This window comes from Rhagoletis pomonella, unplaced genomic scaffold (genome assembly GCF_013731165.1).
Source record: "Rhagoletis pomonella isolate Grant_MI unplaced genomic scaffold, Rhpom_1.0 Rhpom_scaffold_00013, whole genome shotgun sequence".
Lineage (NCBI taxonomy): Eukaryota > Metazoa > Arthropoda > Insecta > Diptera > Tephritidae > Rhagoletis > Rhagoletis pomonella.
The window spans coordinates 22,672,829-22,678,666 of NW_023458567.1; positions in this window are offsets into that span (position 1 = coordinate 22,672,829).

The window sequence follows — 5,838 nt, forward strand, 5'->3', positions numbered from 1 at the left end:
TTTTGCAGAGAACAACTTTCTGCGTAGGCGGCCTTCGACCGCACTTAAGGATTATAACCCTCAGGCAGTAGAATTCTCCTCTCTGTTTTGCGAAGAAAAGGAGCTGAACACCTTTTGCAGAGAACAGCTTTGTATATTTTTAATGCTTACAGGGTTATATCCTATTTTCTGTTGTCTCTCATTCTTTTGCATATTTTGGAGTTTGACAGGTGAACTACGCCATTTAATTTGCATATGCAACCAAAGTCAGACGCATGATTTAGAAAGTGTTTTTATTTAATAAATTGTGATTAATTGGTTAATATTAAAGTTATAAAGAAAGTTATAACTCATCGAGTAAAGTGTAAAGTGAAGGAGAATATAAAAATATATTGCTGAAGTAGCTGCTTTAAGGAGAATAGGAGTGATAAATTTACGATAATTTCCGAATTTTACAAAGAAAGGGCATATTTCTAACCCAATTTGTAAATAAATTAGTGACCAAAAATTACAAAAATAATGTTTACACCCTTGGCTACAAGTGTGTGCAAATTTTTTTTGGATCGGGTCACCCCTTTGGACGCAATACCTCGAAATAGATCGGCAACGTACTTTAACCGTACCCCTATTCTGCACGTTACCGAAGATTTTGTAACCGGAAAATTGTATTACCAAAAAAAGTTTCCAGTTCTTGTCACCGCGATTCTAGGTTCGTTGGTAATGCAGTTAAAATATTCAGCAATTCAGCTATGAAGAATTATGCAGATTCTGGCATTGCATATTTCACGGGGCAATACTTTGTTACCAACTTATGAGATGGTAACAAAATTTACCGGTTACGAGAGTAGAGAGAATGGGAAAAGGGTTTAAAAATTGACAGGAACTTTATTTACCGGTTACAAACTTTTTATTAACAGCTGGCAAGAAACAAGTGATTTATCACAATTGAGATGCAAACCATTGGCAATCGCCCAATTGGAAATAACGGATAGCTCAGCATTAATATCGCCGCACAATCGATCTGCTTGCACCAGAGGAGCCGATAAGTATAGTTGAATATCGTCAGCATAGGTATGGAGATTAGCTTTTAGGCTAAAAAGAAGTGGGCCAAGTATAGATCCCTGAGGCACCCCAGCAGGCACCCCCTTTAGCTGAGAGAGGTCAGAACCAATTCGGACACGCTGGAGCCTGCCACACAAATAGCTACTCATAAGTTGCAGAGCACTTCTCCCAAATCCAAAGTATCTTTCAAGTTTGGTGCATAGTAGCCCGTGATTAACCGAGTCAAAGGCTTTAGAAAAGTCTAGTAAACAGAGCAAGGTTAAGTGATTTTTATCGAACCCCCCGAATGTCATCTAGAATTTTTAATATGGCAGTGTTGCAGCTATGGCTTCTTCGAAAACCTGATTGAAGTGGACAGAGGAGATTGTGTGTTTGAATATATATCAAAATTTGTTCAGCCATAAGGGTCTCAAAGACTTTGGGCAAAGCAGACAAAATACTGATTGAACGAAAATCATTTAGACGATTTGCAGAACTCTTTTTAGCGACAGGTAACACAGAAGCAATTTTCCACAAATGTGGAAAACGAGAGGTTGTTACACCGTGATTTATGATGTGAGTGAGAGTTCCAAGGATAAAGGGTAGTGCAACTTTTATAAACTTTATTGGAAGACCATCTTCTCCTACAGCATTATACCCTATCCCAAGAACACATCTACTCACATAATATTCGGTTACTGTAGAAAACTCACCACCAACTCGCCACCTTTGTTCGCTGCACCGTGAGTGGTACCGCTACTTTGGTTTTGCTGATTTTGACAGTTGTGGTAACTTGTAAATAAACCTTTGTTTACAAATCAGCGAAAGAGAAAGTGGAATTATAAGTGAAAAATCAGTTTAAATCGTGTTAATTTGTAATTTGTGAGTGATTTTTGAGTTGAAGACTGCGTAAAAACGAATACAATGAAGTGCTGTGTTTTAAAAAGCGACAACCGTCAAGATGCAAGAAGCGTAGATGCAAGTGTAGCGCTGGGACGAATCGCTGCATTTTGTGTACATAGGACATGTCAAAGCCGTTCCCGAAATGTTTCTCCATTATTATATTAACAGCATTTCCTCACAATGATTTGGTTTCTGCTCCACGCAGCCTCCATTAGCAAGTTAACTAATCAGTCCCACAGAGATGCTGAACGACGTTTGCTGAAGCAGCCTCAATTGCAAAGCAATGAAGTGCACCACAATGTTCACTGTTCTCTAATAGATTAGGTGAAAAATGCAATATTTTCGCATTTAGCGAAATTAAAACACGTTTTTCGCAGTAAAGTGAACTGCTTTGGCTGTTTCAACTCGTTCTTCTTTTCGCTCTATGCTTTGTTTACTTGTGGTACACAAATGTCAACACCCAGGACGGCGCAATCTTGTATTCTATCATTCTTGCTCTTGAACGAAACATCTTATATCACCATTCGAAAGGGCATTTTAATTAATAAAAATAGTACTAGCAAAATAGGCAAAATAATTGCAATATATTTTTATTATTTACTCGGAAAATCTTCTTCTTTTAGCTTCTTATTTAGTTTTTTGGGCTCGTTCCTTTTTGAAATAATATAGTTATCCTGTTTTTTATTTTTCTACGTAATTCTTATTTCCTGAGCCTATATAAGTTAGAAAGAACATACATTTTAATTATGGGACAATAACAAGTTGAATAGCTTACATTGTTGCTTGCAAAATGAGCCCTCTCCCTAAAAAAAAAAAACCTACTTGAAAATTCAATTAGTAAAAAAGAATGTTACGTTACAAATAGTTTTCCAACGAAAACACATGGATAATGAAGAGTATAAGGAACTATTTTAAATTATTGCGAAAGAAGGCCAAACATTCTCGAAGAAAACTAGATTTTCCCATTTTTTAGACAGGTGGATTCCGCGCAAAAAAAAAACTTTTTGATATTTTGGACTCATAAATTACATTTAAAAATAATGCCGAATTTGTTTTCATATACATATAATCAATGCTATAAACTGGTGGTCCTTAAATATAAACTACCCTTTAGTTTCATGTTGTGCTTTTTTAAATTTCATTAATTTAAAGGTGTCTCAGGATTAAGTGGATTTTTATGTTTGCGTGAAGAAGATTCGTGTTAATATTTATGTTGTCCGAAACCTGAGAAAAAAATTGTATGTGCACAATTTCAGGGTGCCTTTGTTGACTGGGCATTTGACCGCATACCTTTTCATCCGTAAAATGTCGCCAAAAAAGAACGAGCGCGCTTTTCAGGCTAAATTTGTATTTTCCGCCAAAATAAACAATGTTTCTACTCTGAAGAATTCTGCGAAATGAGAAAATACCCGCCAAACAACAAAAATAATAGTTGAACGCATGCGAGAGCTCGAAAACCGCTCGGCATGCGAGAAAAAGTATGCTTCGTATATTATGCGGTCTACACGCGCGGCATCTCGCATGGGTCTTCACGAGATTTTCCAGCACGTGAAGACGGCCGGTTACGTATGCCACTTCCTTCGCCTACTTTTCCAGCCACTTTAAACTCACAATTTAGGTAAAATAATGCATTAAAATGCTTTAAAATGTGTTGTCATGTTGAATTAACTCCTCAAGAGCGCTCTATTTCTGAATTTAAAAACGCCCTACCTCAACTGAAAATATTTGAGATAAGGCGTTTTTGAAGCGAATTCTAAAATAGGGTGTTCTTAAAAAGTTTTCCGAGATAGGGCGTTTTTCAATAAATTTCTGAAATAGGGCGCTTTTGAAAAGTTTCCTGAGATAGGGCGTTTTAGAACTGGCTTCCACTCAAGTGTCGTAAAAGGTATGTCACAGATAACAGGTTCATTCCTTATCTTTTTGGACTAAAATCTGAAAAGTGTCAAAATGCCGGAGCGTAAGCAAAATGCACTCACTAAAAGAGAATAACAGAAAAAGTAAAGGAACGCAAAAAGCCAAATTTTTAGTCCAAAGAATGGCAACAACAAAGCTAACGTCAAATAAAAATTTAAATGTATGTACAAAACACATTCACACAAGCACAAGCACAATAAACACTTACTATATCAATTATTTTTTGCCTCCTTCCAATTTCAATTCACTTCTTTTACTTTTTAGATTATTCTCACTTTTTGCGTATTCTTTAATTTCCGTTAATTTAAATTTAGTTAAGTTTGACACGTTTCAGGATTTTGCCAGAAAAAATTCTTCTGACTAACTCTGACTACTTCGGACTGATGAGAGTCACTCTCAGTGGGTATTGCTCTCTCATTTTTGCTGTCATTTCCGAGTTAAGGAACGCTTTTTGGACTAAATCTGACTACTTCGGACTTTTTCTGACTATTTCTGGGAGATAAGGAACGCTCCTGACGTCTGAAAATTACTTTCACTTTGGTACATATAAAATGGTGAAAAATTATCGATATAAGTAGTTATCGATACATTCGCATTACTCATATAAGTAGTATCGAAATAGCGATTTGAGTGAACGTGAACTTATTTAAGTAAGTATCGATACATTGATGGTATCGGAACGTCCCTAATAACTCACGTTAAACGGGAAGCAACGAAAAGATCAAAAGAGAACAAGAAAACTTGAAACGAATTGACGGTACGGAGGTATCTGTACTCTTTCCCTCTCTTCCCACCTCCTTCACCAACGAACGAGCAGACTTGAAAGCAAGACTTGACGTGTCTGAAAGGGGACTTACGTGATCTTGTATTTTTGGTTACTGATACTTTTCGTTATTGTTGTACAAGTATTAGAGTACAACGCCATAACAAGCTTTTCAGGCGTTTAGAGCTTTTCAGGCTTTCAGCTAAATTCACATGAACCAATTAGAACAGATCTGACCGCTTGACAACCCTGCAAAAATCGCGACTACACCATGCATGCGTGTAAAGAGTCCTCCCTAAGGACCAAGGAGTACTCCAAAATTAACCACAATTCACATAAAAAATATGGTCCAATTAACATTGCGATGTCCTAGGGCAGGACCCTATACTCCATCCCCGCATTACATCAGAGTAGCACAAAACTACTCCAACATAATAACAATGGCATTGTTGCTATATTTTTTTCGTTTGTACCCGCTTTTGTTCTTCACTTCTCAAATACTTTTTCGAAATTAATAAAAACCAAGACAAAAATTAAAAATTATATGTTGCCTCTGACGGTATTCGAACCCGAACATGCTGGGAGCTAAGAACTAACAGCGAGCATCTCTACACCTTCAGCTACAGCCAGACATGCAAATGTGCTTTCAAATGCTCAACTTCAATCACGTTTCGTTAAAACACGAGCAGTGATCGGATAACAAACAATAAGCTAGCGCAGAGACACCAGTTGGTCCGCTACAGCATGACAGAGGAACACTTTTGTAAGTACTCCAATTTACCACAAATAGACTACATGATCCAACGATTTTTGCAGGGAAGCAGCCATTTGCAAAAGCGTCTGTTTTGTTCTTACATCTCCTTATTTATGTTTATTTTCTGTTGAAATGTAATTAGAATGAACGACGCGGTAATCGGTTGCAAAAACATGTACAAAAATAATAAATTAGTTAGCACAAACATGCGCTCAAATATTGCTTTAATTTTTTTCTCTATGTTTCGTCTTCATATTTTTGGTTTACATTTGGATCGTTTCAAAGGATAATTACATGGCGCCGAGATTACAAACGTCAGCCAGAAAACTACTCTTTCTTTTCTGGTCTGGTGTAATTGGATCATATTAAATTCAGCTATTGCTGAAAGCCTGAAAAGCTCTCTGTGGAATTGTACTGTTACTGCTACCACCTTGTATTAATTCGCCTTGAATAAGGTGGTAGCATTGAATTTAAAGGAGTTCGA